The following is a 21,031-nucleotide window of genomic DNA, read 5'->3' on the forward strand; positions in this document are numbered from 1 at the left end:
AGCGGTGTTTTTTACACCATCGACACCGGATCCCACTCCCCTTTGCGACAGCGCCCGTATCGTGTCTCAGCCGAAGGGCGCCGAATCACCACAGAGCAAGTGGACGACATGCTCAAACGTAGAATCATTCGTCCCTCCCAAGTCCTTGGTCTTCACCTGTTGTATTGGTAAGAAGATGGCTCCATTCGCTTTTGTGTGGACTACAGACGACATAAGATAGCGAGAAAAGACGTTTATCCACTGCCTCGGATCGATGACGCTCTAGACTATTTACATGGCGCAGAATATTTCAATTCCTTGGTACTGGCAAGTTACAATGGCCAAATCTGACCATCCGAAAACCGCATTCGTTACACCCGATGGCCTCTACAAGTTTAACGTAATGCCCTTCGGGTTGTGCAGCGCACCTGCTAGTTTTGAGCGTATGATCGACACCATCCTTCGGGGCCACAAATGGAAGACTTGTTTATGTTACCTAGACGACATCGTCATCTTCTCAACCGATTTTCCGACACATCTCGCTCGCCTGCATGACATTCTGCTCGCATCTGCCAGCCTACAGCTTAACCTCAAAAAGTGCCGTTTTGCTGCAAGCAAACTAACCATCTTGGGTCACACTATCTCAAAAGACGGCGTCCTTCCGAACCCAGACAAGCTCCGCGCCGTTGCAGACTTCCCAACGCCCACGTCTATCAAAACCCTCAGAAGTTGGCTTATGTTCCTATTTTCGTCGCTTCGTCCGCAATTTCGCATCCATCGTGGCACCCTTGACAAGTTTACTTTCCGCCAGTAACAGCATAGCAGCGTGGTCACCTGAATGTGATGCAGCATTCCAGCACTTGCGCCACTTGTTGACCTCACCACGGCTTTTCCGCCACTGCGACCCTGATGACCACACGGAAGTTCATACTGACGGCAGCGGAGTTGGCTTTGGCGAGATCTTAGCGCAACCGAAAGCTGGCTATGATGAATACGTCGTCGCTTATGTGAGCCGTACTCTCAAGAAAGCACAATTACATTACTCCGTCACAGAAAAGGAGTGCCTAGTGATCATCAGGGCGCTAAGCACGTTTCGCCCATACCTTTACGGCGGTTCTTTCGCTTTAGTTACTGACCACCATGCCCTTTGTTGGCTTTCTTCCTTGAAAGACCCGTCGGGACGCTTGGGCGCTTCGATTGCAAGAGTACGACATCCGCATCATGTACCACTCGGTCGCTGATGCGCTCTCTCGCTCCCCACGCAGCATTGATAGCATCAAAGACAGCTGACAAGATAGCTTTGTCAGCTTCCTCGTCCACCCTGTCACCGTTAACCATCACTGACATGCTCACAGAGCAGCGCAAGGACCCAACACTTGCAATGTTACTTGACTACCTTGCCGCTCCGTCTGATGTCCCTTCGACACGAGCACTGCGTCGCCAAGCGACCCACTTTTCCGTGCGGGACAGCATTCTATATCGCCGCAACTACATGCACGACGGTCGGAAATGGCTCCTTGCTATACCTCGTCATATGCGCTCTGACATCTGTCAGAGCGCATATGACGAAGTATATCAAGGAGCTCAGAGGATCAGCGCGTCTTTTCTTGCTGATCCTCTAAGCGCTGGGGACGACGACGAAGAAGAAGCGCTCGTCCCTAGTCAGAGATCGGCTCCGTGATTGCTAGCCAATTACGCAGTGCTAATTACCTCGTACCAAAGTTTTGCTTGTACCAATGTGTCCGTGAAGGCGAGCGGCATCGACCGATACCAGCTGACCCCAGAGGTGCGTTTTTCTTTGCCACATTTCGTGACTGCTTCTACTGCCGCCGTGCGGAGGCTTGCTAGGCTTAGGCGTGTTCCGCGGACACTAGGCCCAACAACACCGTCGCACCGACAGCGGCCTGCCGTACATCCCGGCGGCTGCCGCTCGTCAGCTCCGAGATGGAGGCGCCCTCTGAAACAACAATGATCGTGGACAATCACATGTGCGTTCAAGTTCAGGGAACAGAGAGATCACCCGAGGAATACCACAGCGACGCCGGATGGACGCTCGCGGGGGAACGCATGTCGAGGCTGCGCCAGCGGATCCCCGCCAGCGGCAAGCCCGATGGACCCGGCGGGAGTCAAACAAGCACGAGGTCAAAATTCTACAAGAACGTCAGAGCCTCGGCCATCAAGGCAGCACGCATGCCAGCCATGCCACTAGAAGAAACCAAGATAGTTGTAAGACCCAGAGGGGGACTGGACATCGTCAAGACCGGCACCACCACCGTCGCTGCGGCCATACTCGCTGCGGCCAAGATCACGAGCGAGGAAAGCGCCGCGGACACCATCTGCCCCAACAGACAACAGAACATCATGGTCGTAAGTACACCGAACGAAGACAACGCGGCAAGGTGCGCTAAAATCCAGGAAATATCTATTCAAGGCAAACCCTACGAGGTCAGCGCATATCGCACGGCACCTCACGACACCGTGAAGGGCGTCATCAGAGGCATCCCCATCGAGGCGAGCGCCGAAGAGCTAGATAGAAAGATCGTCAACGAGAGGAACCCGCTAGCAGTGGCCTCAAAAAGGATTGGAAGCACGACCACTGCGATTGTGGTGTGCCAGGGGCCCAAGGTACCGAACTTTGTCCGATACGGAGTCACCCTGATACCGTGCCGCCTCTACAAGAAACAGATCGACGTCTGCCAGCAGTGCGGCCGAGTGGGACACCGCAAGGACGTGTGCCCGACCCCCACAATCAAGAGGTACCTGGCCTGCTGACTCGCGAACCCTACAGAAGACCATCGCTGTACCCCAAAATGTCAGTTGTGCGGAGGTGAACACCCGACCGGAGACCGAACGTGCAAGGCGAAATACAAGATCCCCTACGTAGTGCGCAAGCGACAATGGGAGCGCCGACAGGCCGAACGCCAACTGCTGTCGGAGAGCGATTTCCCGCCACTCGACAAGCCGCCAGCTGCGCGAAAGTCAAGGACCCCATCGGAAAACAGCGCGCCCAAATCCAGAGACAGCAGTTGCTGCAAGAGAAGCCTCAGCAGGAAAACGTCACCATCACGTGAGCGAGTGAGCTGGGTCGACGCAGCGAAAGGAAACAACATAAGGAACGCGCAGAAAATCACCGAAACCACGAAGAAAGAAGATATTAATAAGGTCCGGGAGGCAAATGAGCTCCTAAGACAAGAAAACGCGGCGTTGCGAGCGACCATCAACAACTTCACGAAAGAGATCGCCGAGATCCGTCAGTTGCAGCTATGCAACAACGAGCCTCTACAGAGACCCACGCCAAGCACAAGCAAGACCGAGGAAATGACTACGAACATCCAGGAGAAAGCCATAGAGGAACCGGCACCGAAGAAGCGAGCCATCGAGGCCACGCGCACGCAAACAGAAAACGATCGCATCGACAGCCTCGAAGCGAAATTCGAAGCGACATTCAGCAAACTCGAACAGCTAATCACGACAAACATCGCAGCAGTGACAGCACTGAAACAAACAATGGAGACCTACCAAGCCGAGAACACGAACAGATTCGCCTACATCGAAAGGACCCTACAGCCGATGGTAAGCCACCCGACGTTTGCGCCCCTCTTCGCGCATCATCCGCCCATCCAGGCAGCCCCGTACACGCCAACGCAATCATGGCCGCCAACGCAACACCAGCAGCAGCAAGTGTAACCGCGTGGCAGTGGAACTGTCGCGGCTTCGCAAGGAAGAAGGCAGTCATCCAACAGAACATCGTACATGCCGCGCGCAAACCAGACGTTATACTACTACAAGAAACACTCACCCTCCCCGGCTACAGAGTGCACAAGGGACCACCCGACGGCAGAAGCCTGTGCACCCTGGTCAGGAAGGGACTCACGTTCGTCGAACACGAGCTGCACAGCAATATCAAGATCGAGCACACGCTGACCGAAATCATCCCGGGCAAGAAGAAAAAAGGAAGCATATTTCTGCTCAACGTCTACAGCAACCCATCGCAGAGAAAACAGAGATTCAAGACATTACTGCACAGAGCCAGCACCGCAGCGGGCCGCAACACGTTGATCGCGTGCGGAGACTTCAACGCGATGAACCCTGCCTGGGGCTACAACAAGTACAGCAAAGGGCGGCGACCTGTACCAAGACGCCACGGAACTCGACTTCACCCTCATCACGGACCCGACACATCCGACGAGAATTGGTAACTCCGTGTCCCGGGACACCACTCCGGACCTCACGTTCGTCAAGAATGACATCCGGGGCGCGATCACCTGGAACAACACGGGGACCGACCTAGGTAGCGACCACACCATCGTTGAAATCTGCATACCGGAACACAACGACACCAGCATCAAAACACACAGATGGACAGACTGGGATGAATTTCGAGGCGCCAGAAGCCAGAAGAGCGACGGTGACGACGAGATCAAAGACATCGACTCGTGGACGGCCGAAATCACCAAGAGCGTACGCGACGCGACTAAAGAGATTGAAACGGGCGCGGAGATCGACAAAGTAGACAGCCGGCTTGCGCATCTCATCGAAGCCAAACAGTCGATACTCAATCGCTGGAAGAAACAACGTCTTAACCGCAGACTGAGAAAGAAGGTGGCGGAGCTGAACTGAGCGATCGAGGATCACGGCCGCGCTCTCTGCACGTAACAGTGGAACGAGATCTGCAACGCGGCAGACGGGCAGATGCACAGCGGGAAGACGTGGAACCTGCTGCGGCACCTGCTCGACGAAACCAAGACCAAGTCACACCAAAGGGACAGACTCGCCAGGCTCATGCATCAGGCGGTCTCAGCACACGACGTCGACGAAGTCTCCAGGCGCATTAACGACAAATACCGGCCGACTACACCTACCGAACAGCACGCGCCGTACAGCGGCCTGCCTAACGCGAAGCTCGATCGTGACATCGACGTCGAGGAGGTACGCGCGGCCCTGCACGACCTCAATAGCCGGTCGGCAGCCGGCCCGGACCTCGTCACGAACAAGGCTCTCAAGAACCTCGATGACGGCTCGATTGAAAAGCTCGCAAAATACTACAACAAGTGCTGGAGAGCGGGCGCGCTGCCAAAGCTGTGGAAGACAGCCAAGACCATCCTGATCCCCAAGCCGGGGAAGCCGCCGGACACGGATAACCTCCGGCCCATCTCGCTCACGTCCTGCGTGGGCAAGGTGCTGGAGCACGTCCTGCTCAACAGGAGGCAAGACTACCTGAAACGAGAAGGGCTGTACCCGGCCACTTTGATCGGCTTCAGACAGCACCTGAGCACGCAGGACGCGATGCTGCAGCTCAAATACCAAATCATTGATGATGGCGGCAGCACCCGCGACAACAAAGCAATCCTAGGGCTGGACCTACAGAGCGCCTTCGATAAGGTGAAACACTCGGCGATTCTGTCCCAAGTCTCCAAGCTCAACATGGGCGAAAGATTCTACAACTATATCAAGGACTTCCTCACGGACAGGACCGTCGAGCTACGAGCAGGCGACCTACAGACTCAAGAGAAGAAGCTCGGGAGCACCGGCACACCGCAGGGATCGGTCATTTCGCCGATGCTGTTCAACCTGGTAATTATCGGAGTGGCCGAGAGGCTCGGGCACATCGAAGACGTCAGGCACACCATCTACGCGGACGATATCACGCTATGGGTGACCGGTGGCGGCGACGCCCACATCGAAGGCGCGCTGCAAGCCGCTGTCGACGCAATAGAAGACCAGCTGGAAGGCACCGGATTGAGATGTTCGCCGAGAAAATCGGAGCTTCTCATACTCCCACCTACCAAAAACAGCAGAAGCAAGACCAGACAACGCGAAAACGAAAAAATCAGAATCGTCACCAAATCCGGCAACGTGATCCCTGAGGTCGGCAAAATTAGGATCCTGGGCATGGTCATCGAAAAGCACGGAAGAAACGGCAAAACTATCACCCGTGTCAGGGCAAAAGCAGCCAACGCGATTCGACTCCTAAAACGAGTCACTTCCCGAAAGGCTGGCATGAGAGAGGAGAGCCTACTTAGGCTCGTCCAATCTTTCGTCATCAGCCACGTCGCGTACGTTTCAGCCTACCACAGATGGCTGCAACACGAACGAAACAAAATCAACGTGCTCATCAGAAGAGCGTACAACACGGCGCTGGGCCTGTTCGAGTCCACGAGCACGAACCGCTTGTTACAACTCGGATTACACAATACGCTCGAAGAAATAGCCGAAGCGCAACGGACTTCTCAACTGGAGCGGCTGTCCATGACCAAAGCCGGGAGGAAGATACTGGACGATCTGGGAATTAGGCACTCGAACGAGGTGGAGATGAAGCTCCCCGTCCCCGAAGAGGTCCGACGCCAGACCAGAATCGACCCCATACCGAAGAACATGAATCCCGAGTTCAACAAGGGAAGAAGAGCAGCGAGGGCCAAGGCTCTCATTGACTTGCATGCCAACGACGAACACGCGCGGTACGTGGACGCGGCCGAATACCAACGGAACGCCTTCGCAGCGGTCGTCATAGAGGCGTCAGCCGGCGCCACGAGGACGGCAGCGAGCGTGAGAAGCGCCGGAGCGGAACAAGCGGAGGAGGTAGCATCGCCCTGGCCATCGCCGACGCAGACTGCCACACGGTGCTGAGCGACTCAAGACAGGCGGTGCGAAACTTCGCCAAAGGCCAATTCTGCAGGGAGGCTGAGCGCGTACTGCGAGCGGTCAAACTAAAGGAATGAAAAGTACGACTCAAGTGGTTCCCGGCGCACGCGGGCGACGCATCGGGACGCAATGAGAACCATAATGAGACGGCATACGCCGCGGCGCGAGCGCTAACCAACCGCGCCCCGGCGACAGACCGTCCGACGTGGTTGGGAACCAAGGACCGCATGGCAGATTACAGTGAAATCACGAAGGCCTACCGCCTGGCTCGCAGGACTCTCCCACCCCCGCACCCGAGACTGAGTCGAGCGGAGGCGGTAGTATTGAGACAGCTCCAGACCGGATCGCTACCGAGCCCGAAACTGATGAATCGTATGTACCCCGAGACATATCCGACAGATATGTGCAGAGTCTGCCGGAGGGAGACTGCAGACTACACGCACGTCTTGTGGGACTGCGTCAAATATCTAGAAGATTCAAAATCAAGAACACTCCCACCGCGGCTCGAGGCAGCCGCGAAGAGCTATGACCGAGACGATCAGCTCTGGGCCGTCCAGCAGGTCCTCGAGGCGCTCGAAAGGCAGGGACCCAGCGAGCCGGCAACGGCGAGCGGAGACCAGCGCCGAGTAACGGCGACTTCGAGGATGACGTAGGCCCTCGTCGGGGCGCGCGCGCGCCCATCTGCAGGCATAAATAAAGTTGTCTCCAATCCAATCCAGTCCAATCTAAGCGCTCATGCCGGCGTCCTCAAAACTGACACAAGGTTGCGTCAGCGCTATTATTGGCGAGGCATGTACAACTTTGTGCAAAAGTACATTCAGTCTTGTACACTACATGCCAACAAGGCAAGACACCTACCCAGCGTTTCACAGTACCGTTGCAACGGCTACCATGCCCGTCTCGTCCGTTCGACCGTGTCGGCATCGACCTCTACGGCCCGCTTCCATGCAGCGGGTGCGGAAATCGGTGGATTATTGTCGGCGTAGATCACCTTACTCGCTACGCTAAGACTGCCGCTCTGCCAGCAGCCACCGCCCGTCACGTTGGTTTTTCCATCCTTCGTAAGTTTGTTCTTCGCCACCGTGCTCCCCGAGAACTACTGAGTGATAGGGGTCGTGTCTTCCTGTCGGAGGGCATCCAAGCTCTCCTCGCTGAGTGCAGGATTATTCACCGCAAATCGACCGCGTACCATCCCCAAACCAACAGTCTGACTGAGCGGCTCAATCGTACACTTGGCGACATGTTGCGGGTGTATATTTCATCCGACCACTCCAACTGGGACACCGTACTCCCCTTGTTACGTTCGCATACGTAACAAAGACGTTTGCTCCTAACACACCACCACGACGCAAGCGGCCACTGGCTTTCCCCCCTTTTTTCCTTGTGTATGGCCGTGAGCCTTCATGCCCATTGGACACCATACTGCCGTACCAACCTGACGCTACACCGCTTTCCGAAGTCGCCAAAAATGCTGAAGATTGCCGTCAGCTGGCACGTGCCCTGACTAGCGAGACTCAAGAACGTCAAAAGACACGACATGACCGTGCTCATCAACTACCGCACGACTTTGCTCCTGGTTCGCTTGTGTGGCTTTGGATACCAGCCCACATTCCTGGCCTTTCTTCCAAACTTCCGGCGCGTTATCACGGTCCATACCGTATCATCGAGGCCACTTCACCAGTCAACTACATTGTCGAGCCGCCCACAGTGTCACCAGACCTGCGTCGTCGTGGGCGAGAGACAGTACATGTCAACTGCCTGAAACTGTACTACCACCCGCTCATCTTCTCCGCGCCCTGAGTCGCCAGCATGGCTACGCTTCGCTGCCGGGTGATTGCAATGAAGCAGACGCGCCCCTGTGTATGTGTCGAATGAAGAGGAAGACGAATGACCGTGCCGTGATCGCGAGCAAGCCCCATGCTACGGACAGCCCTTGCAGTTCCTTGAGATGCGTAGCGTTAATTGCACAACATTATGAACGACAATAAACGTCGTCGCACATTTAACAAAATTTAGCATTTTACAGGCTGTCGCTGAAACATATTCAACGTGCTTAGGCCAAGTGACATTCGATGAGAAATAAACACCAAGACACTTATATTCAGTTGCTCGCGATAGCTGGACATTGTCTAATGTATAATCAAACAGGTATGGAACGTGTTTACGCGTAAAGGAGACGTATTGACACTTACTGTGATTCAAAGACGTTTGCTACCAACACACCAGCGCGTTATGCAGTCCAAATTGCGTTGTAAGTACTCGTGGTCAGTGGAAGATCTAATGCAGGGATAAAGCACAATCATCCACATAAAGAAACACTTTGCATGGCACAACCCGAGTAATGTGAGTGATGTATGCCAGAAACCGCAATAGCTTCAAAACAGATCGGTGGGGAACTCCCGAAGAACTCCCGAAATAATCAGATTGTGAGCCATTATTACAACACGTTGCATGCGTTCTTGTAGATAACACTTAATCGAATCAAGCAATGAAGGAGAGATACCGAGGGATGGATAGCATATGTAACAGCAAAACACGGAGAACAGAATCAAATGGCTTTTTGAAATCTAGGAATAGAGTCATTCTGCACACAGAGATCAAATGCATGAAAAAGATCTTGGCTGATTTCTAGGAGCTGTGTCGAACAAGAATGACGAGAACTAAAACCACGCTGATCAAATATTGATTATAGATTATATCTTTTATTATACTTATATTGATTATAATTGTTGTTATAGATACGGGTTAATGACAGAATTAGTATTCTGTCATTAACGGCAGAATACTTGTTCACAGAATACGGTATTGTGCCTGGGTTGGCACAATACCGTCATAGCCCCATTAACTTGCATTTGGGAGCAGTCAGTTTCATTGATCGTGTTGGACACCTCCATAAAATTTTGTCAAGATTCTAATCTTGATAAAATGACATTTTTAGAAATTGCTCTGTAAAACGCAGTCATCGGCGAAAAGCCTTTTAGAAGAGTGAATAGAAGCCGGCAAATTGTTAACATTATTACGTGTGGAAAGACACAGAAGAAAGATGCTATTTACAGGCTATTTACACTGGAGCCAGGCAGCCAGGCCGACACTCGCTCGCGCCAAGGGCACCTACCAACTTCGTCGTTCTCGCGGCGGCTCGTCTCTTGAGTATCGCTCGATGATATCGTTATACTACCGCCCCGGCGGCAAAAGCGCCGTCAAGGTGCGGTTGCCAAGGCTTGAGCCGGGCGACGTTGACAATGGTTGTCACAACGGAGGACGTAGTGGGCGTGGCTAGAGTGATTTCATAGGTGACATCGGTCACTTTGCGGAGCACGCGATATGGGGCTGTGTAACAGGAAAACAGTTTTTCGCAAAAGCCAACTTTACGCGATGGTGACCAAAGCAACACGAGGGTGCCGGGCACGAAATGGACATCACGGTGACGGAGGTCGTAGCGTTGCTTCTGTTTGTCTTGAGACACTTGTAGACAAGCGCGCGCAAGTTGGCGAGCATGGTCAGCATGGGCGATTGCATCACGCGCACAATCGCTAGTTGAAGCTGTGGCGGACGGAAGCACAGTGTCCAGCGGTAGCGTCGGTTCGCGGCCATACAAAAGGTAAAACGGGGAAAAGCCAGCAGTTTCGAGACGGGTAGAGTTGTACGCAAAGGTAATGTAATGTAGAGCCAGGTCCCAGTCACGGTGGTCGTCTGAAACGTATTTGGATAGCATGTCTGTAAGCGGTTCAAACGCTAAGTGAGGCCGTTCGTTTGGGGGTTGTAGGATGTGGTAAATTTATGCTGTATTGAGCAGGCACGGATAATGTCCTCGATGACTTTGGCCAAAAACGTACGGCCATGGTCTGTTAGCAATTGACACGGAGCACCATGCATCAAAATGATATCATGTAGGAGGAAGTCCGTGCGCAACTGGTCGGAAGAGCACGGCTTACGGCATAGCGGGTCGCGTAGTCCGCCGCGACTGCAACCCACTGATGTAGATTTCGGAAATAGGCCGAGAAGGTCTAAGCCGACACGATGGAAGGGCTCGGCAGGGACGTCGAGCGGCTGCAGGTAACCAGCGGGGAGCTGGGAAGGCTTCTGAAGCATTCGTTCGGTCAAGGCGGCTCCGAGTCACGGGGAACGCCGAGACGCGCTCGCCGAGTCAGCACGGATCCACATCTGCTCCTCGAAGTTTTCACCCTATCAACGGAATCTTCTTCGATAGGACTCCAAACTTGTGCTAGGAAGACGTCTCAAGGTACCCACCTTCCGGTGAGACGAACTTTTCATCGTTTCTGCGTAATTAATGGAAGAACTTGGCCGGCTTAGCCGGCCGCCGGCCACTAAGCTTAGTCCTTGGCTGGACGCCACCTCGACACCACCGACGCCAAGCGCGTTCGTGGGCTTCTAGAGCATGGAAATCGAGCAAGCAGCGGCGTCTGCTTCTACACTCGGCCACTGGCACACCGTAGGAACAACGCCGCGCCAGCAACAAGCCACCACTGTGATTGTTAAATTCACGGCATGCCTGAACCTTGCTGCAATCGACGTCGGTACCCTCGGCAACGCTATTCGCTCGGCGGCAGGACTAAACACAGTGGAACGCAGCGACACATACTTCAAAATCCGCACCACACAAAACCTGGTGGCCGTTGACACCTACCGTCGATCTGCTGCCGACAAGCTCGCGGAATTAAAGAGCATCACTATCAACGATGCAGCTTACGAGACAAACACCTACGTGGCCGCTGATCCTATGAACGCACGCGGCGTCATACATGGAATGCCCACCTCAGTCTCCGACGGAGAGCTGCAGAGTATTGTGGAAGTAGAATAAGCGAAACTCCTGACAATCCGCTGAATAGGCACGTTCAACACCGTGATGGTGACGGTGGAAGGCCCACGTTTACCCAGATTAGCCCTTATTAATCGCGTTGTCCAGCGCCTCTACCCATTTCGACACAGAACCCGTACAAAAATGAGTGTTGATTAACCATTGATATATTGTTGGGGAATTGTTGAAACAACGGACTTCAACAAATTTTCAAGAGTAATTGAGTTCACTCAATCCTTGCACAACAATATTACCATTGAGTGTTCTCAATAAACAATTTATTGGGTAATTTGTGTTGATTTTTTTGGTTGTTCTTTTGTTGTGTAGCAGTTGAGTCCAGTATACAATAATTAGAAATCGCATATGAAGACATTCCAAACATGTTTTGCGATGCGTCCCAACCTAATTCCTGTCACTTTGCGGCAGGTAGGTTCTTCTTTCGCCTCGCTTTCATTAATCGAAAATTATGTGTGACCGATGGGGTGGAAACGAACGTCGGCCGTCGAGCCCGGTACTCTAACCAATAAGCCACGAGCGCGCGCATAATCCTCTCATTCGAAAGCTAGGAAGCTCTGAAATGCTTGGCGTGTGCGCCGCGTGCCACTTCCTGGTGCTGTCGCTACAGTTGGCGCTTTGAAGCGCCTATCTCCGCGACCGCCCCACTTTCGTAGCCATTTTCGCTACGTAAAAACTGCAACGTTAGACTAGATTCATGACCGCCCAAGTTCATAACGATTTATTTCTTCGCCGGTGTACAAATGCCATCGTCGTTTTAACATACACTAGATGACATAACCATTGGTACGATCCGAAATGAGCACGTTTCGGGGAGCAGAAGAATGCGAAATTCACTTGCAAACACGGTGACTACGCCCATGTGGAGTTCCCCAAGAGTAGACACGGCGGCAGCGCGGCCGGCGATAAGACAGGTGCCGACAGGCGACGACGCTACCTTCGAGCATCGGACGCACTGTGGGAACCGTAGGATGCAAGCGCGCACACGCTACAAACATACACGGTGAGGTCTTCGAATTTCCTGCGACGTACCCTCTGTCCGTAAAGCAAATATAGCTTTTTGTCCAATGTCCCTGGTACTAGAGATCAAAGAATGAACGCGCTTTGAGATCGCAGCGCGCAGCCGCTATAACCATTGACTTGAAAGAGCTTCAGATTCAGCAACAGCCGCAACAGTATCACAGCTAATCGCTGTATCTGCGGCTGCTCCCGTTACTCGCCTTGCAAGAAGCACGCGATTTATTTGAGCCTCGCCGAACTGTCGTCTTCTCATGTTCCAAGCCTGCAGGTCTCGTATGTTTAGTTAACAACACCACAGGGAAATGAAAGAAATACAGGTAACGGACTCTTATTGTACCTTACTTGTCACCTTGTCATCTGCAAAGATGCTGCAAACTATTTTAAAAGTTTTATTTTTGTAAAAATAGCAAAACTAGTAGTAATGTTTATTTCTAGGTAGCGGGACAAACGTTAAGATAGGTTCAGGTGTGTATGTGTGCGCGCAAACGGGCGCAACCGAGCTTCGTTTTGCGCACTTTTGCAACAGTACACATGGTTACCGCTAGTTTCGTAGTCGCATTTTTTGGTCGTAATATTTATTGTTTACGCTATAAATTAGGTAGGTCTTAAAAATTTATGAAGATTAGTTGATGAAAAATTATTGCTAATCAATTAGTGGTTCTTAAGTGCCGTTATTTTGTGTTTGAAAGGTTTTTTAACGATAGTGAAGCCATGTGAAGCTGTGAACGGCTCTCGGACTCAGTTATTCGGTTGCAGTTGTGCGGTGGTTCACGCCTCGTGCTTCTTGATGAAAGTATTTTCTTTTCGGACATCATGACGCACATTTTAGTGAAATGCTTTAACGACGATAAGTGGGACGTTTATCCGGTGAAGTGGTTGGCTCACCCAACAACTAGTCTTCTATTGATGTGCGAGCCTGACGGTTTTGATGAGTTGCGCGGCAGAGGCCATGATGCCTCTTGGAGAGAAGGCACCCCGAAACAGTCGCGGCCGCACTTCTGAAGATAGGTAAGTAATCTCGTTTTCTTGGGCACGTAGCCTTCTTTTCTATTTTGACATTGACGAGCGTGACATGTTAAGCACACCGTTTACTTTCTTGAAGCAAACCGCATGCCCCGGAGCAAATGCGCGCGATACTAACTCTCGCTGCCGCCGTCACTTCGTTTGAAACAATGGTAGGCGAAGAGGCAGCGGCGCCCCATGTGCGTAAAATTGCATTGCTTCATTTGTTCCTGTCTAATAACGTTTCCTTCATTTGTATGAGAGAACACAATTGGAACATAAGGATCGGCTTCTCTGCGCAGTGATAATTTTCTACAGTGGCCAGGTCATCTTTCATGGGGGCTCACGTATGCCGTCTAAGCGCTTGTTATCGCGTTCCGTTACGTGAGAGGCGCGCTGCCTTTCAAGGTATTTAGGCAGGCACTACGAGTTTAGGAGAACCGCGACAAATAATCGTGCAGCAGGTCTGCAGCTGTGCTACGCTTGTACCACACTCGTATCGGAAGGCAGTGTTGCACTTCACGCTTACGCATTTCGTAACTATGGCGGCCTCCGTGGCAATTTGGGGCTCGAGGTCGTGGATACGATCCCTGCAGCGGCCGCATTCCAAAGAAGCGGAATGCAAAAACGCTCGTGCATTGTGCATTGTATGCACGTAAAAATTTCCAGGAAGTCAAAATTAATACGGAGTCCGCAACTACGACGTGCCTCATAATCAGATCGTTGGTTTGGCACGTGGAACATCAGAATTAATTTTTTTTTCCGTAGTGGCTCATCGTATACCATACGGTTAGTATGATCACCTTTTGTGCCGTAGCGGTTAGCGCGTCTCGATTTAGGTTGCGGCTAATGATGCGGCGCACCGCGAGATATATTTCGCCTCTCTGGGATTTGCGGAGAACGGCCAACCGATTAGTCACAGCTTCCGCGCGGTGACTGTACACGGATACACAGCGCAAATGAACGGAGGTGTGGTGACGTGGTCAAAGAACACAGCCGCCGACGGGCTCACCTTATCGTCTATCACCGCCAAAACTACCGCAGTAAGCATCTTTATCTAGCGCGGCGGGTTGCCGTTGAAGGCGTACTGTACAATTTTAATAAGCGATAACCGAAACATGCCACCGTTCTCTGCTGCCTCTTTGAGTTGGACCGATCCGAATGTGCGTTGTTTCCAGAAGCGAAAGGAGCGCCAATCGGCGCGTTGTCGCCTCGAGCTAAGCGTCGCACTCGAGCACCGTTTGCGCGGTGAAGAAGGACGCGTGCATGAAGCTAGCTCACTGCGCGGACGCTACCGCGCAAAACGCGCTAGGGCGTGTACGCGACGTTCTGCACACAAATCGCGCGGGATGATCGGAGCCACGCCGGAGCGGCTAGCTTCAAAGAAGCGGTACATGTTCTCACTCGTACAGGCACGCTCACGCTCGCATCGCTCTCGGCGTATGTTTAGGTCATTCCTTCTACTGGACTTCTGCCCAAAGATTCGATATCTGTTTGGTATGGGCTATGCACTGTCGCGTGGTCTTTGGTTCTGCGAGAGAGCCGGGAATATTTTCCCCACTGTGAAACATCGCTGTGCGTGTTTTAGCTAACATTTACCGTAGCAACCCATTCCTTCCTTTTCTCGACGGCACTCGTAAAGAGTCGCAAATTTTTACTTGCCAGTATTGTGTGTAGTTCTATTTCGTGCGTAGTTATGTGCAGTGTGTGGCAGATTCTTAATCCGCGCAATATCATTTTCTGTCCACATTCCCTTCTCACAGGTTACGTATGCAGTAAATTCCCAGATGCTAAAGTGTTCTACGCCAAAAGCACCTTGGCGTCGTGCAAGAGACACCCGTTGATATGTGGCTGATTCACTAGCAAGCTCGCATCTCTGTTGCCACTCTCCATCAAGTGGGATTTTCAACTATATTTTGTGTTGCTCTGTGGTGTACTAGCTGCCGCATGGACGCTGTGAAGGCTTACTTTCGATTTGCTCTGGCGTTTAGCAGTAAAGGATGGGCTACCTTTTGAGGGGAGGCATTTACTTTTGTTTGTGAGAATGTTTACCCGCCTAACCAAGTGATACGTGGGTACTGTAAACAGCAGCACGAACAGAGGCGGACGACGAAATAGGTAGGAGCACACACGAGCGCAAGCTCTACTAAAAGTTTGCTTTTGATGACAAAGGTATTAAACACACTGGTCAACTTGGCAAAGGTAAAAATCCGTGCATGCGTGGCAGAAACAGCCACGTGCGACAAGAAAAAAATATGAAGCCATGTCATGTAGAATAAACGTGCGTGAAAAACGAGAACTATCGGTCAAATCTATTGAAAAAGCGATAGATTTGTCCGATAAGTGATACTACCCAACGCGAAATAGTCTTTTGAGAACAACTTTTTCCCACTAAGGGCAACAGATAACTTGGTTATGCAATTGTTTTGTTTGTGATCGATAAATATTGCTTCTGGAACTCCTCTGGTGTTGCGGTATAGAGCAGAAAGAACGATTGTTTCATCACAAAGAAAGACCAGAACACAAGAGGACTTATGGAAGCATTATTTATTGATCACGAAGAAATATTCATAAGCAAGATTTCTGTGACCATTAGTGGGAAAGAGTTGCTGCAGTACTTCTCGTTAATATCACTTACAGGAGAAACCTTTCAGTTCTCATGTTTTTGTTAGTTTTTGACGCACATGTTTATTGTACAGGACGTATTTAGGTCCTTTTTTGTTGTGCCGGGCTGTGTATGCTGCGCATCCATGGCTTTTTCTTTGGGAAGTTGGCCAGTGTGTTTAAAATCTTCGTCTTCACGAATAAACTTCTACTTGAGTCAGCGTTCATGTGTGTTCCTACCTTAATTCATCCTTCTCGTCTCTGTTTGGGTGGTTGTGAAATATAAGTGTACACCGAATTGGCGAAGTGTCCATAGAATTGATACATGAAGTTATTTGCGCTGTTTATTTCAGGAAGAACGCTATAGGGTCTTATCTTCTCAATGTTTTTGACACTGAGTACATTTTTCTAGTTCAATTTCAAGGAGTCCCCTGAGGAAGCCAATAAGAGTGATGGTAACTTCTTTTGTGTGTAAGATTTATGAATTTCATCCATTCAAGGCATGACATGGCACATGCCTGATTGTAGGTTGCAAGCATTCGTAGTAAGATCTACTTTTCGGTTCTCATGACGCTTCTTTGTACTGCGCTGCATTCTCCGGGCACATGAACCTTTTTATGCTCTAAGTGCATGCGTTCTTTTTCTATATGTTGGAGCGAAAATTGTAAACTTAAATATGCATATATATCATTTTCCTTGTAATCTTTTTCAACATGGCTGCTGTAGCTCCCTCTTTCTTTCAGTTACTGCTTTGTCCCAATTTTTATGCAACCTTTATGTATCTTATGCAGCAAAATTCTGGTGCTATTTTAATAACATTTTATCTGCGAAATTGAGGTAATTGGTGTTTCGTACATGCATTTATTGGCGTTTTTCACTGTCTCAGCAATCTGGCTGTCGAGTCATTGGAACCTTTTCTCATACTTTATGACTATTTCTGGGGTGCTTGATACTGAAAGTGCAGGTGACCATTTATTTGGCTGTTTGGAATTGTGTTAGCCATGTGTTACTACCAATTTTCTGTGCTAAATAATTATTCTTTCTCTTATCGTTCAAGGTATTAGCCTTTCCTTATCTCTTTATTGACTGAGGTAGCACTTAGTTGCTGGGTATAGGAAAAAAGGCCCCAAAAAGTGCTTTAATTAGCTTTGTGCAGGTCCAGAAAGATTACCTGAAAATGAGCTCACTTAATTGAGGAAATGCCACTAAAGAACTCTTCTGTACCCCACATTAACATAATCAAATGGTGTACTGTTTGTTCTTGACTTGTGCCAGGGAGATAAGCTGCTTTCATTACACAAAAGCTTTACAAGTTTATTTCTGAAGAAAGCAATCCTGGCTTGTCAGAAACACGATTCAGGTGTTCATCATGCCCGACAACTTTCTAAATTATGTCTCGTCAAATAATAGCTAAGTTGAGTGATGTTATTTTATAAAATAATTGGGCAACATGAAAATATATATATCTCGAAGACAAAGCTCAGGCAAGTCTACTTTGGTACTTCATTAAATTTTAATCGTGGTGAAAGACGTGTGCTAAAGGTTGTATATATTTACGTGAAGTCATTTGTTTCAAGTTGGTTATTTTGCCTTCTGACAGTCAGCCGTAGCTCTTCCTGTGATGTGTTAGTGTGCGCAACATTTTAATGTAACATATTCAGATGTCTTTTGTGTATTCGCATGCAAGCAGCTCCAAGTGTTCATGTGTTCAAAGTTGGTTGTTACAAGGGTATGCTTAAGGCCTGGCTTTTGAGTCGCTTTGCCTTCTAGTCATAAACTTAAGTCGAAAGTGAAGAGCACAATGATCGTTTTGATTGGATTCATATGTATAGGTTTTTTCAGATGTATTTACACTGCTAGAGTGCTGTAGGTACTAGCCTATGTCTCCAGGTTCGATGTAGTGGTGCCTTATGTACTGTAATAATGTTTCACGTGCACGCATCTTTAGTGTAAATAAAGGTACTTCAAGTTGATCAGTCTCTCCTTTGATTTTGTTTGTGTTTGGGAAAGTTACGAGCAGGCACCGGGGCATGCAAGTGTGAACAGCGAAGCAATTTCAATATATGAATAAAAATACACTAGCCCAACGAAACGACAATCATATTTCAATGGCGACTTCTGGAATCTCAATGGCATCTCAAGTGTGCAACAATATGCTTTTCAATGCTGTGGCAATAATAACTCAACAACAGGTCAACAGAACTACCACAACGTTAGTTCAACGCAGAATCAATGGTAACTCAACAACCATTCAACAAAACGAACACAACGGGCCGTCTAAGCACAATGGACTTTCAATGGTAACTTAACAATTATTCAACATTGAGGTACCCAATGGTGTTTCAATCCGATTTCAGTGGCCAATATTCAAGAGTGCTCAACACTCAACCCAACAATTCTCCAACATACTCTCAGTAATTCCTCAATAAAAAACTCAACATTGACCAACAATATTTCAATGCCTTCTCAATAATTTTTTTTGTACGGGAAGTTCGCTGTGCTCGCACTGCTTCACGCTCGGTCACGCCACCGACGTATGCCCAAATCGTTCGACGTATTGCATGTGCCATCAATGCAGTAGAACATTTCCCAGTGCGCAAAGCATACCTCCCCATGAGTGCTTCCCCTACTGCCATAATTGCGGCGGTAAACATTCGCCGACTTCGAAAGACTGCCCAGCAAGAAAAGAAGCGGACCGCGCGGCGCGTTCGCGGGCATCAAAGCACCGTCACCGACGGATACGCAACACGAAGCCCTTCCAGTATACATCAGATTTCCCTGAATTCCCGCAGGGGACACACCGTCCCCGTCAACAGGACACAAGAGTCACTATAAGTGACAAGACCCCAGACACCTCCATCGCTACTTCCAACCGGTTTTCCGTGCTTCGCCAGACGAGTCGCAGCCGGAGTCGCAGTCGCAGCCGAAGTCGCAGTGCCAACCAAACCATCACCAAAAAATCTCCAAATGGAAGCCCGCCGTCTAAGGCCGCCAAGCGATCTACCACTTCGGAGCCGAAACGTCCCAGAAATGACAAGAGCCAGCCAGCCACTGATAACGGTGAGCCAATCCGTCCAAACCTACCTACTAAGTTCTCACAATCCTCACCTAACACTTCACAGTCAACCCGTTCTATTTTACGGACTCCAGTTCTTCATTGCTCGTACTCTCAAGCTCTGCAGCGCCCTATGACACCATCTACAACACCATCGCACATGCCGGACCAAACAAGCATGCAGCGCCTTGAACGAGTGGTCCAGGTTTTAACGGCTAAAGTAGACAGCCTCGCGAATGAGGTTGCTGTGATTCGCACGATACAGGCTGAAATGCAATATCTAAAACAAAAAATTGCACGCACTGATGTCGTCATTCAACAGCTAGTAGCCAACGCGCAAATATTCGCGCGTGCACAGACATCCACGCAGTCCAAGGTTGATGAGCCCTCCGGCTCGGCAAATCTGTAATATGGCAGGCCCTAATCGACCTCTAGTAATATGGCAATGGAACTGCAGGAGCCTTCGAAGGAAGAAGGCTCTCTTACAACAATTCATCTGCCGAAAAGCGCAGAAACCAGATATCCTTTTATTTCAAGAACCTTGCGAACTTATATCATTACCGGGATATGAACACTTTACCCAAGGAAGTATTACTAAACGAGACAAAAGAGCTCCACAGGGTGTGACCGTTCCCATTACCACTGTAACATACGTGGCCAAACATATTCCAGCTATACAAATCGATACTGATTCCATAAACAATTCGACTCAGGAGCACGTTACTGTCCAATGCCGCTTCGGCAGCCGTGACGTTCTAATTATCAATGCATACTGGGTTCCAAGGCTCGACTGTCCTTCTCTGAAATGGTTGGACACGTACACAAAGCTACATAAGGACAAAGACATCACTATAGCTGGGGATTTCAATACACATAACATATCATGCGGCTACCAGCGCACAACTAAAGCAGGGCAGCGCCTCGAAAGACCCCCTGAGTACAGGAGTCCCTCAAGGTTCAATCCTATCACCCACTCTCTTCAATATTGCTTTGCTCGATCTGCCTGCCCGGCTCTCTTCCATCGCACTACTCGAACACAATATTTACGCAGACGATATTACTTTATGGTGTTGCAAGGGGTCCCTAGGCGAACAGGAGCGCACCATCCACTCAGGCTTAGATACCATTCACGAATACGTTAAGGGTATTGGGCTTAAGTGTTCTCCAACAAAATCTGAGTACATAGTAGTAACTAATCAAATAGGCCGCCGCGCGGAAGAGCAGCGCCAAAGCATCAGTCTCCATATCGAACACACTGAAATACCGCGCCGATCTAACATCAAAATACTGGGCTTCATCCTTCAGGATGACGGTAGAGCTGAAGTCTGGTTGGAAAAAACGATCTGACATCTAAACCAGATATACCACATGCTATCTAGAGTAACACGTAAACACAGAGGACTAAAGGAGCAAGAACTTCGAAGGATTATTGAAGCACTTGTCTACTCCCGTGTGCTCTACCAACTGCCATATCAATCTCTCACCAAGACCCAGCACTCCAAATTAGAAACGGCGCTTCGCAAATATACGAGATTAGCTTTAGGAGTACCTCGATTTGCCGCAAACGACCTTGTGGCCGCCACTGGGCTTTTCAACACACTTGATGAACGCATTACAATTTGCAGACAAGCGCAAATTCAAAGGCTTCAAACATCCCCACTTGGGCGCAAACTGCTCGAACATCAAGGATACCAGACAGGCGCCCTACCGCCTTTTCCACCGTTGTAATCACCACCATGGGACTCACTAACCAGATTCATGGTCTTACCCATACCACAACATATGCAGCCGCACAAGAACGAAGCTCGCCGCTCCCAGTTAGTCAAACTAATAAATAGGGAAAACCCACCACCAGACACTACGTATTATTATACGGACGCTAGTCACTCGGAGGG

The 21,031-nt window shown here is 50.1% G+C and overlaps 1 long non-coding RNA gene and 1 pseudogene across 1 annotated transcript; both read left to right on the forward strand.

Annotated features, from left to right (window-relative positions):
• The first annotated feature begins 1,965 nt into the window (after positions 1-1,965).
• Positions 1,966-11,443, forward strand: LOC126531258 (uncharacterized; annotated as a pseudogene).
• Positions 11,444-13,207: 1,764 nt separating this feature from the next.
• LOC140217421 (uncharacterized) lies at positions 13,208-18,054 on the forward strand. Its single transcript, XR_011893997.1, has 2 exons — positions 13,208-13,483; positions 15,241-18,054. It is a non-coding gene; the product is annotated as an uncharacterized lncRNA (long non-coding RNA).
• Positions 18,055-21,031: the final 2,977 nt, after the last annotated feature.

This window comes from Dermacentor andersoni, chromosome 4 (assembly GCF_023375885.2).
Source record: "Dermacentor andersoni chromosome 4, qqDerAnde1_hic_scaffold, whole genome shotgun sequence".
In the NCBI taxonomy this organism is placed as follows: domain Eukaryota; kingdom Metazoa; phylum Arthropoda; class Arachnida; order Ixodida; family Ixodidae; genus Dermacentor; species Dermacentor andersoni.